This window comes from Ambystoma mexicanum, chromosome 11, assembly GCF_040938575.1.
Source record: "Ambystoma mexicanum isolate Mex_15411 chromosome 11, UKY_AmexF1_1, whole genome shotgun sequence".
Taxonomy (NCBI): Eukaryota; Metazoa; Chordata; class Amphibia; order Caudata; family Ambystomatidae; genus Ambystoma; species Ambystoma mexicanum.
Window position 1 is genome coordinate 1,247,114,021 of NC_090934.1, and position 12,303 is coordinate 1,247,126,323.

The 12,303-nt window shown below is 45.9% G+C and overlaps 1 long non-coding RNA gene across 2 annotated transcripts in view; it reads right to left on the reverse strand.

Moving 5' to 3' along the window:
• Nucleotides 1-12,303, reverse strand: part of LOC138504277 (uncharacterized) — a 152,996-nt gene that overhangs the window by 26,485 nt on the left and 114,208 nt on the right. The window lies entirely within an intron of this gene.

The following is a 12,303-nucleotide window of genomic DNA, read 5'->3' on the forward strand; positions in this document are numbered from 1 at the left end:
TTCATGCAAAGGTCCTAGTCACCTCACAATTAAATGCCAGAGAGCCCTCATCTCATCACAACTTTGAAAAGTTGATGTACATATTTAGGTACAAGGTACTTGTATGACTGTTGCCCGGTGCCTATCTGTTTAAACTCACGATTTTGCATTCTCTGGATTTTTAAAACAGCGTTTTCATGCATCTAGAATGCACGTGCACATTCTGTTCATTTTTAATGTCACAGTAAATGCTATAGTGATACTACATTGAGATGCAATGTCTCCAATTCAATTTGAAAAACGGCTTGATTTCGATTCTTTGTAGTTTTCTGGAACATTGAAAGTGGCCCAGTAACGGTGCAGATAAATCATGTGAATCACGTGATGCAAAAGGTAATGAAACCAACACCCAAACCTCGCCTCGAAGCTGATCACAGTTAGCAAAGGACTGGACACAAAATCTTAAGCCAGTACACAATGTAACAAAATATCATTTTGCTTCCCCACACACGTATGACATTGGTCTTGTCACAGTGTAAAAAGCATGATGGAAGCTGCAGCCAGGCCTAGAACAAAGGCAACATTACACTGGGAAGCTGTGGGTTCCTAAAATTGGGAGCCATGTGCAGCAGCCAACTTTTGCTGCTGGCCAAAAACGTCCCTGATTGAATGGTCTTGTTTCATCACTTCCCGTGATGTCACTTCGGGGTTGGGTCAAATGACATCACTTCCTGTGATGTCGTCATGGGTCATTGATGTCACTTCCACTACCCCTGGCATTTCAGTGAAATTATATCCCTGTTGATTATATTACAAGTCTCCAACACCCTAAGCCAGAAGCACTATCCCTGCATACATTGCTTAGCTGTCTGGATTAATCAGGTGAGTACAAAGGCAGCAAATATGGCAAGGGAAATGTGCACAAAATCGCACAGTGAATAACCTTGAATCAAACAACGTGCACACAAGAACCACGACCCATATATAATAAAACCCAGGAGTGCAGATAGAGTGAAACAAAAATACCAATATATGAAAAGGGATGTTGGGTAAGCACTTAGAACCTCCTTATGACTGAAAGGAAAGTCGGTAAACTCCTTACCCACTATGCTATTACAGATACTGACAGCGCTAAGCCCACGTAGAGGGCAAGCAAGGACAGGATCTGTGTGCTGACACTCTGGATGATACTGAATAAGGAACTTAGAAACAGTACTCACGAGAACCGGAAAGACCACTTGAATGTCAGTTAACCCACAAACCCAGTTGATCAAACAGGGACCCAGAAGGCTATAACAGCAATGGGTGGAGGATAACTAAATACATAAGACCTAAGTCAAGGAGCAAGTAGGAATTGTGATTAAAGAAATAGTGAGGAAAACAAAAGACATTCACACAGGGACTAGTTACAACAGCACCCCACACCTAAATAATTAAATGGGAAATAAATGCAGAAGTGCAATGGAAAACATGGAATGGATCCCAATAGAAAGTAAGGATCAGGAGCAGGGAAAATGATATCACAAAAGGAAACCTTTCCCACCCATCCAAGGAGAAAAGGCAGGAAGCTAAATCTAAAAAGGGAAAGACTAATGCATCAAGTTTTTCAGTAGCAAAGAAACAGAAAACACAGGCAAATTGGGCAACATCAAAGGGTAAAGCACAGAGAAAGGCTGCCTGCAGACAGAGAAAGGGAAATCCAGAAAGCAGAAATCAATTAAGCACATGAATCCGAAATCCAGGGCGGAGGAACAAGAAACAGGAACTAGGAACTAGGCACAAAAGCTAGGAACAAGGAACAAGGGACCAGTCACAACAGGAACACTGCAACGATGACCAGCGCTGGACTGAAGCAAACTGAGGCTTTTAAAGCTGCTTAACGAGCACACCCCTCAGGTGTGCCGCCTCCTGCACCTGCAGCCACAGGTGTTGCCTATCCTCCACCCAACCTTGTCCTGCAAGGGAGGAGGTGAAGCAGTGAGCCAGGCATTCTGGGAAGCATAGTCATTTGATTAAAGTAGCATGCTGGCTGCCAAAAACCTGGAATGGATCCGGAAGGGAAGTAACTTGGAAAATAAGGTTTTAGCGCTCCCAATTCATCACAGCACTGTAGCATTAGGTTCGGAGGAAATGTCCAGTAGGGAATAAACCCCAAAACATGCCCCCAAGTGGTGGGAACGGGAGCGAAGGGAGTGAGTCGTGACATTAGCCACTGAGTATTGTGTTTTGTGAAAATAGATAACATCCGGTCCCTGTCGCATACGTTGGTGGTAAACCCTGATGATCCTGCATCAATGGCCGGAAAACGAAAGTCAAGATACTAACTCTGCAGGGCCAAACATCATGCCTGGTCTGGAGGGTATGCAGATTGAATTAACTGTTCATGTGCTCGTAGCATCCTTGTCCTCTGTAGTGTGGTTAATGCACTGCCAATGGAGCCGCAATCAGGAGAATCTGAACTCTAAACAAAATACAAGAAAATAGAAGGTTTTTCAGACCAAAATGATAGTCCAATTCAGATAACAGGACAGGATGCAAGATGACAGCACAGCAAGCTCCACGTAACACCCACATTTCATTAGCAATGTGCTACAAGGGAAAACCATAGAACAGGATGACGCGTTTCGCGGTGCTCCGACCGCTTGATCACGTGGTATATATATATATATATATATTATGGCAGTTACTGGTAAATTAAGATGTTTTTCCACATAACTTTTTTTTGCCAAAAAGTTGACATGAAAAAAGGAGATTTCAAATGCGAGTTGCCGTATCTCTGCTTTAGACTCATGAACCAATCCTTGAGAGAAGCTGGACTTGGGAGGCGCGGGGAGAGGAGGGTACCTGTCCAATCCTGGTTGTGAGAATTCTTGCAGGGCACTGCCCAGTACTGAAATCTTGACGGTGTCATCACTGGTATATAAAGCACTATGAGAGAAGAGGAGAGCTGCTCAAAATTACCATCTGACAGCAGCAAGAAAACATCAAAGGAGATTTGCAGAAATTGCATGTGGCTGGAGCTGGCTATTGCTGGAGATGCCGAAAAGCTGACAGGGCCCTACTGTGAAGAGCAGGGGACCATCCGTCAGAGTGGTGTGAGCAGACCCCTGCCCTGTCCTCAAATAGGGTCCTGAAATGCAGCTGACTTTCCTGAACTTTAAACAGAGGTTTTCAATGTAAGTTGAATTGAGACATTTGAAACTAAAAGTTGGGGGAATCTTCTAGCCTTAAATCCTTTCCCTCTATAGTGGGTGGAGGGCGGCAGAACTGCGTAGATCCTTAGCCTAATTAACTAAAAATATTAATTTGATTAATTCCCCTTGGCAGAACACCACGGGGTGATTTATGTTAAAATTGGAAACTAACAAAGCTCATTCCCAGAGTGCGCTGAAAACTATAGACGGTAATGTAATTGGGTAATACTATTTTTCCTGCAAATCCTTTTAGGGAGAGTGGTGTTTTTGCCCCATAGCTAAAATCACTAAACTGTCAACTTCCTCCCAACACAGGCCTTTAAGTGGAGGGGGGGGTCTGAAATCCCAAATTCCTAAAAATCTTCCCGAACATTCTGTGAAGCTTCCCAAATGCAGGCTTTTAAGTGGAGGGGGGCCTGAAATCGAAAATTCCTAAAAAGTATCCCAATATTTCTGTTCAGCTTGGCCTTTAATTCAGCACAGGCCTTTAATTGGAGGGTGGGCTAAAATCCAAAAAGCTGTATTAAAAAGTGTCCCAGAGAACAGCTAGAGAAGAGCAACAGGGAGGCCTGTATGGAAGAGACCAACAGGGGACCTGTTTAAGAGGAAACAACCATTGTGGGACTGGAGAAGGAGCCAGGATGCCGGCAGATAACCCAGAGGACTTGTGGGCCCAAAGCAAGTGGGCAGTGTGCTCACCACAGGTCTGGCAGCCTCTGTGACAGAGCGCACAGCAGAAGCAGCGAGCAAACCAGGAGAAGCGAGGACCCTGCCTGTGTCTGTCAAGGAGCAGTTAAATTGCTGACGTGTAGTGATAAACACCCGACAGGCGATCAGGGCTTGCAAAGGTGGACTTTCCCAGCTTCAGGAGCCGAGAGGCAGTAGCCGGAGCTGCCAAAAGGAGATGCAGAGAGCCACTGAATGTTGTGGAGGGCGCTGGAACACTGTGCCGCTCCTAGCGGATCGCAAATAAGTAACAGTCCTTGTAAGTAAGCTAAACAAATGCATATTGAATACCGAACTGAATGGAAACTTAAAACTAAGCAATATGAATGCATATTGAATACCAAGCTGAATGGAAATCAATATGAATGCATATTGAATACCGAACTGACTGGAAACTTCAAATTAAGCGACATGAATGCATATTGAACTCCAAATTGAATGAAACCTTGAAGTTAAGCATATTAAATACTGAATGAAATAAAACATTATGGGCAAAGAAATTTACAGAGGATGGCCAAAGTGCCCATGTGAAAACGAATTATGGAAAAGGGCGTTAAGTGTGACAGAGTGTCATAGGAAGGTGAGGTATGAACAAACCCCCCCTCAAAGTGAACTTTTATGAATGAATGCAGTGCAGCAAGGCCCAAGACTGCAAGAGGTGTGTGACACATGATGGAAGAGCCAAGATGCTGACAAGGAGAAGCCAGATGAGTGTAAATCTTCACATAAAGCAGAGAAGCTGATAAAGAGGAACTAAGTGAAGGGGAAATGGCACACAGGGGGGCAAGTGACAAAGAACCTGTGTGGGCTGTAGAGCCAGGGAATCCTGGTTGCGCGACCTGTGATGGGTGGGCCGCACGGTCTGACAACTGCGCCAAGACCAATGAGCCCTGAATACTGAAAGCCGAGGACATTGTGAAACAAACCAATGAAAAGCACTGTAAGTGAACTGGTGAGGCAAGCCAGAAAGAGGGTCAGGTCGACCTTGAGTTGTGTTAAACATTTTAAAAAGACTGAAACAAGTAAAAGTGGTGAAGTTAAAGTCTTGGGTAAGGGAACCCTGAGACTTGAGGGACTGCATGTGTTGTCTTGAGAACAGGGCCCCAAGACCTTTTGTTTTGGAACTGTCTTGCTTCGAACTTGGGGAAGAGAACTCACAGGATTGTTTGGAATTATACTGCCTTGAGCTTGAGAAAGGTCATCTTGAGACTTTTGTGGAACTTTGTTGCACTTGGGGAAGGGGAGCTGAAAGAGAGCTGTGAGCTGCAAAAAGCTCAGCATTTTGAGTTAAATACTATTTCTTTTATTATTGACATACCTACACATTGTTTTGCTTTAGTTATAAGGGCAAGTATAGGTTTTGGACACAGACAGACTTTTAAGTTGAACTCTTAGGCTCAGACTTTCCTTAGTTTAGTTCAGGTAGGGACATCCCACGTTAGCAGAGGGCACGTCCGGCCTTCTCCCATCCTGACATTTTATTAAATAAAGTATTTTATTTTTAACTTTTCTGAAGTCCCAATCCCCCCCCCTTTTTACACAAACACTGGGCCGAGGAAGAAGTTGACTGAGAATAACCAGACCAACTCTCTCACAGCGTATTAGACAGGCAAAGTCAGACACTTTACACTAAGTGCATGCACCGGATGCCAGTTAGCTCTCCTCACACGAATAAAAGGCAACACCTAAAGACACACTTTGAGCAAGGCGGAACACGAATACGAGCAGAACTTCCAGGACGAAGGCACACCTACTGGAGCAGAACAATTAACCAAGGGACGAGAGCAGCGGGCCGAAAACCCAAAGGGTTCCCTACTGGAAGTTGTTGCCTTTAACAGACCGCGAAAGACACTTGGAGAAGGCCAGATCCCACAAGTGAAGATTGCATTGTGTTTCAAGGATGCCAGCGACCCTCCTGGGTGAACGGCAGAGTTGGCGATGCCAAGCCTGTGGAACAAACCTTGACTCGTGTATTCGAAATAGCAAAACAAGAAAGAAGCGCACACAGCCGGCGAGATGGCATCATTTGTTCTTTTCAATTGAAAATATTTATAACATCAGATGAGAAGAAGAATGTAATTCCTCCTGAAGATCCACCAATGTGTGGTGAAACACGTGTAGAGGACAAAAATGTAATCAATCTAGAGGACAAAGATCTAATCAATTCAGAGTTATAAATATATCCTGAAAATGAAGCGTATGGTTTGGCCAAATTTAAAGGCCTTTTGAAGAACTGATTTCTATTTTGAATAAAAACTTTTCAATTTGTATATTGGAATTCTCAAAGGATTTAATACTGCAAATCTACATTAAAGAGCATTACAACAAAACTTCACTTGTTTTAGTTTTTTGGATATCTTGGGATCACAAATTGTGACTCAATATAATACCAATCAGGCGCTTAGTCAACTGACAACTACAACAAACACAGTATAATCTCTTTCCTTTCAAATCGATCTTCCCAGGTGCAACTGAGCCCTTTCCTCTCCACCATCTCTCTCTCTCTCTCTCTACAAGGGCGTCCCTTCGGGCTCTATCCTATTGCTATGGCTCTTCAACATCTACTTTGCCCCTCTGGCCCACCTGATCTCCTCCTTCTCTCGTAATTTCCAATGCTGTGCTGATGACACTCAGCTCTCCTTCAAGCTTCCCTTCCTCCTCTCTGATTCCTGACTGACTGCTATTCAGACATGGTGCATGTCAAATGATCTCTGTCTTCAGGCCAGTAAGACCGAGATCCTTCTCATCGGGACCCCCGCTCCCTGCTTCCCTCCCACTCTCTGGCCGCCCTTCTAGGGCTCCCTCCCCTCACCATCCTGTGAGGCAAAAAAACGTGTTGTCATCTTTGATTCCTCTCACTCCTTCATCCCACACATTACAGGCCTTGCCAAGAAGGCCCACTTTCAGATTCACCTCCTAAAAGGCATCTCCCCTTCCTTACCTTATCCTAGAAACTCAATGTCTCCAGAGCTCTGGTCCTCTCTAGGCTTGACTACTGCAATAACCTCTTCCTCAATCTACCTCTTTCCTCTCTTTGCCCCTTTCAACTAATCCCAAATTTAGCTACCCAACCACCTCATTGAGGTGGCTGCCCAGGTTTTATAACCCCCTGTCTGGAGGAACTGAGTTCTAGTGCTTCACCTGGCTGATGCGGTCTTTGTTTTTATTGCTAACACAATCTGGTACAGGGAATCTGATTTTGTAGCACAATAGGTGTTACTATCACCATGGTATAGTGGTTCCGCAAGAACCTGAGCGTCATGGATCAGGCCCTGGAGAGATTCCTCCTGGACCGACTCTACCGGGTCCAACTTGGGTCCTTTCTCTCCACCACCTCTCTCTCCACATGTGTTCCCCAGGGCTCTATCCTCTCACCCTGGCTCTTCAATGTCTACTTGACCCCTTTGGCCCACCTGATCTATACCTTCTCCTCTAACTTTCAGTGTTATGTGGATGGAGGCTTCCTCCAGCCTCCACTCACGCTCATTCCTGACTGTCTATCAGCAATTCAGGATTGGTGCATCTCCAATGATCTCTACCTTAATGCCAGTAGGACAGAGATCCTTCTCATTGGGATCCCTGCTCCCACTTTCCCTCTCTCACTCTGGACACCCACCTTTGGCCCTTCGCCTTCCTGTGAGGCAAAAAACCTCGGTGTCATCTTCGATTCCACTCTCTCCTTCTCTCCTCACATCACACCTCCTCCTCAGACCTTGCCAAGAAGGTCCACTACCAGCTACACCTCCTCAGAAGTATTCTTCCTTTTCTTACTTTACCCCAGAAGCTCACTGTCGCCAGAGCCCTGGTTCTCTATAGGCTGGCTACTGCAACAGCCTCTTTCTAAATCTGCCTTCCTCTACTCTCCGCCCTCTGTAACTAATCCAGAACAGGACTACAAGACTTATCCTTGGCCTCAAGTCCAGGGACCGCATCTCTCCGGCCCTTAAATCTCTTAATTTGCTCCAGGTGGCAGCAACGATCAAATTGAAGACCCTTTGCATTATCTGCAAGGCCTTCTGGGGCCTGGGACCCTGCTACATCCACCTCTCTCTCCCTAAATACCTCCCTGCTAGAGCCCTTCAGTCATCTAGCTCCAACTCTCTGCAGATCCAATGTTTTTCCAAGCAGAGAGTGGGGGGTAGATTTCTCTCTTCGGCAGGTGTTTCCCTCTGGAACGGCCTCCCGGATCCTCTCAGACTTGAGTCGGACCTTCTTACATTCGGGAACCTTCTCGGGACCCTCCTCTTCACTACCTCTTTCCCTCTTCCCCTCCCTTGCTAACACCTCCATTTGCCACTGCTAACACCCCCATCTGCCAACGTGACTGGAGGCCTGGTCACTTATGAGCCACACAGAGTACCAGGCCGTCCCTGACCAGTCTACCTCACTCCCCTAACTTGCACTGCCCTTCCGGGCCCCCTACCTGGCCAGTCTGGTGGTACAGACATCCCTCATGAGTCCGGCCCACCCCCTGTCCTCACACTTAGATGACGGTCCACCCCTGTTCTCGCACTCAGACAGGGCCCACCCCGTCATGCCTGGCACTTTCCCCATCGCCCTCCACCCCTTGTCCCCCTCAGTACTTGCCTAGCCCCTGGCTCTTCCTCCTTCTCACCCCCTGCACTGCTTTCTGCTGCTGCATCTATGCCCCCTTCCATGATCCGCATCCCCCTTTCACTTCTTCTACTGCACTTGCATTTTCCGAATATTTGACGTCTACTAGCTTGACATGCAAACAACTGTTTGCTTTATATCCATAGTTACATTTTCTTAACATCATGCATAACAATGAGCTGGAAGTTTGTGACAAAGGCTCTCTATGAATTTATTACGCAACTTCTTTTAGTGTATTTCTTACAGTGGTGAAAGTATAGTGGTGTGAAATAGGAGATGTTTCAGGCTTGCATTATTTTGAATTCTGGGACTTATTGTTTTCCTTTCTGGATGTGGAAAATGAAGCTGCAATGATACTCTTTTGGCCTAACATGTTTCTCTAAGAATGTAGATGTGGTCAGGTTGTTGTGTGTATTTTGCAAGTAAACGTTACAATACAGTAATATTGTAGGCCTTGAATTCCAAAACTTAAATATTTATATCAAGTAAAGCTTGGAAGGTGTATGGTCAAGTACTTACATTCCAGAGTGGGTTAAAATCCCTGCTTCACTGTTTAGCCAAAGTGTGTGATCCTGGCAAATAATTTAATATCACTGACTTGTGTGCAAAAATGGAGTCCTTATAAGTAAGTAAGCTCACGTTATTTGAAAAAGACACATTTACAATGGACAGGTTTACTCTCATGCTCCTCTTGGTGGCCACCACGGCCGTCACCCAGAATTGCATTATTGTTGCACTGGCTCGCCCTCAGTCCTATTTCCCATGATTTGACAGGCAGATAGTCTCATCAGCCATTCAGAGCATCAGAGATTCGTGGTTGCGGGGGCCTGCAGCAGAACCAACATTTGTTTCCTCCCAACTGCAAGTCAATGAGGTTGCTTGGGCCGTCCAGAGCTTTTCTATGCCGTGTTATGCTATGTTATTGAATCTTGCTTAGAATGCATTCTATTTTCACAATTTCTAGGAGCTTCAGGATCTGCAAGAGGTAGGGTAGATTACTTTGGTAGCAGGTGAAGAAGACAAAGGTTTCTTTGGGGCAATGTTGATGTGTGCAGATATGAAGAGATAGTGCCCTCTGTGGGGTGAAAATGTTAGATATATTATGAGCTTTCTGGAGCAGCGGTTAATGGGTGCTCCAGGTTGCTAAGGCAATTGTGTGGTTATCTGTGGTGTCTATCAGAGAAATGCTTAGGAGTTTGGAGAGTTGTGTTGGTCTATCTGTGGTGGCTTAGTGTGGCATTTAGAGATGTTTAGTGCACCATCTGGTGGTATGCATTCTATTGTGTAACCTGTGTTTGAGAGAAGGGGTTGTGTGTTGGGAAGTGTCGGCCAAAGGTGGAACGATTTTAACAGGGTTATTTTTACCATATCATTCTACAATCTATGACATGTTTGATTGCATAGACACACCATGCAAGCATGGGAATTTGGGGCTTTCGATGTGCACTTTAGGCAGCAGAGCACACAGAAAAAGAAAGCGTTTGGCTTCAGTTTGTTTTTGCGTGCGGCTCACCATGGAGCCAAAGACCAGAAGGGTGATTGGCGAGAGCTGTCAATGGCCAGAGGGGCTATAGACCAGAGCAGTGTGAGAAACCTGAGGACGTTCTCGCATTTAGTCCCCAGGGATCCTTTATTCAGGTGGCCAGGGGAGGGCCATCGCTTCTGGATCCCGACCCTGGGGGTGGACAAGCGAGGGAGGATCACCTGAGTAGACAGTCCTCCTGGACTGCAGAGGAAATGCCCATGGGTGAGACATGGTATCCCCCCTGTTCTAGTCCTGATCTATCCTTCCCTACCTCTACTGTCATAGGATATTGTCACGCATGTCCTGCACTACCCCAGGACTTTCTCTCAAACACTAACCTTGAGAAGGGAAAGAGAAGACTAACAGTTATACCATCTTTCTGTCATAATGACACCCCTAGAGTCGAGACATGGTATCCCCTTCCATGGCGCTGATCTACCCAACCCCCCCTCAACCTTTATAGGCTTTGCTAAGGCACACAACCTTCACTTTCCCAAATATAACTTCAACACTGGGATGAAGAGGAGGGAGTCAGGAAGAATGCAGACTTCCTATATGAAACACCACTATGGTACTCGGACGAGGAAGATACGAACACCAGCATACCCTTATACTCAATGGAAATGTTCCAGAAACAAGAAACAAGGACAGGTAAGCTCAGGCAATGGAAATCAGGCAAGCCCACCCGCAACCTGTTGAGCACCCAGGAAAGTATAAAAAGGGCACACCTTTTCAACAAAGCGAACGAGTGGGAGGAGAGCTGTGGAACCGTGGGTGCCCAGGATCAGATGTGAGAAGTCGGAACGCTGAGACGCAGAGGATCTGGATGAAGAAATACCCTGGAGAAGCGTGGCTACAGTACTGTATCTCCAGCAGGTTATGAAGATCCATGGAAGGGATTTGGGAGGCGTGCTGATCCCTTTTGAAGTTTGCCTTGGCAAATGCTTGTTCCCCTGGGGCAGGACAGGAGCTCGGGATTGTTTGAGGGGCAGGTGGTGAGACCCTGGCCTCAGATAGCAAAGACACTGAAACTAAACCTGGAAAAAGCATAACCGGCTAGTCGACTGCAGCGGAAGCCCGGTGTGTGCTTGCAAACTGAATGAGTTACAACGTAACAGCCCAGACGTGTAAGACAGGAATCGCATCGGGCAAAACTGACAAACAGTGAAGAGAACAATGCAGTGAAACATAGTTGCAGATTGGTTGCCTGTATAGTTATTCGTTGGCGAAAGACTCTGTATGAAGGAAAGAAGCTCCTGCAAGCAGGGGAGCTGTGCGAATTTCAGAAGTGTGAGCAAAATATAGATGGGGAGCTGCGGATGAAAATCGAAGTGGAAGCAAAGTCCCAGAAGTCTGGAAAAGAGAATAATTAAGGAAAAGAGTGTATGAAAAGCATTGGGGTGGCCACCAGGCAGGAGAGTGATCCAGGTTGGCTGCAGATACCTCACTACTAGGAAAAGAATGTATCCTTAAAGTTGAAGGCACCTAGTTGCGCGACCTGTAATAGGTGGACCTTGCGGTCTGACAACAACGCCACGACCAGGGGGCCCTGATGAAAGGTAAAAGGAACTTAGTTGAAAAGGGGGCAGGGAACCCCAAAAGCAAACAATCTGAATGTACCTGTTTTGCAGAACTGAACTTTTGTGTCCTATGAGTTGAACTTTAATCTCAAAGAAGCCACTGTGAAATCTGAAGGGGTCTGAGCCTGGGTGAGGGAAGCCTGAGAGACCCATTAAGGAAAGGTGAACCAGAAGGCTTTTGGGTTCAAGGAAAGGGAACCCGGAGAAGCCTAACAAACTTACAATACAAGGAGAAAAGGGTTTTGAAGTTTTTGCCCAGTGACTATCGAGAAACCATTAGAACTTTATGATCCTGAGTCCCTTGAACTTGGGGAAGGGAGCTACAGAAGAGCTCAATTGTCACATTAACGTTGCTATGAACACTATTGAGTTGGCCAAACTCCATACACCCTGTTTTCCAATAGAAGTGAGGGCGAGCATAGGTTTGGACACAGACGGTATATTTCTTTCGACTGACAGACTTACACTTTCGCTTGGTTTTGCTTTCCGATGGGGAATATTCCCACCATAGAGTTAGGGTAAGTTAGGCATTCTACCATCCTGATCATTGAGAATAAAGGTTTTCAAATGGTGTTTCACTTGTCAGTGTCATCTTTTGGTACCATGCCTGTCTCGCACGACTGAACAGAGACACGTGACTCACTTGGGAGCAAAGGACCACTAGGATGACGAACCAGAGGAGCAT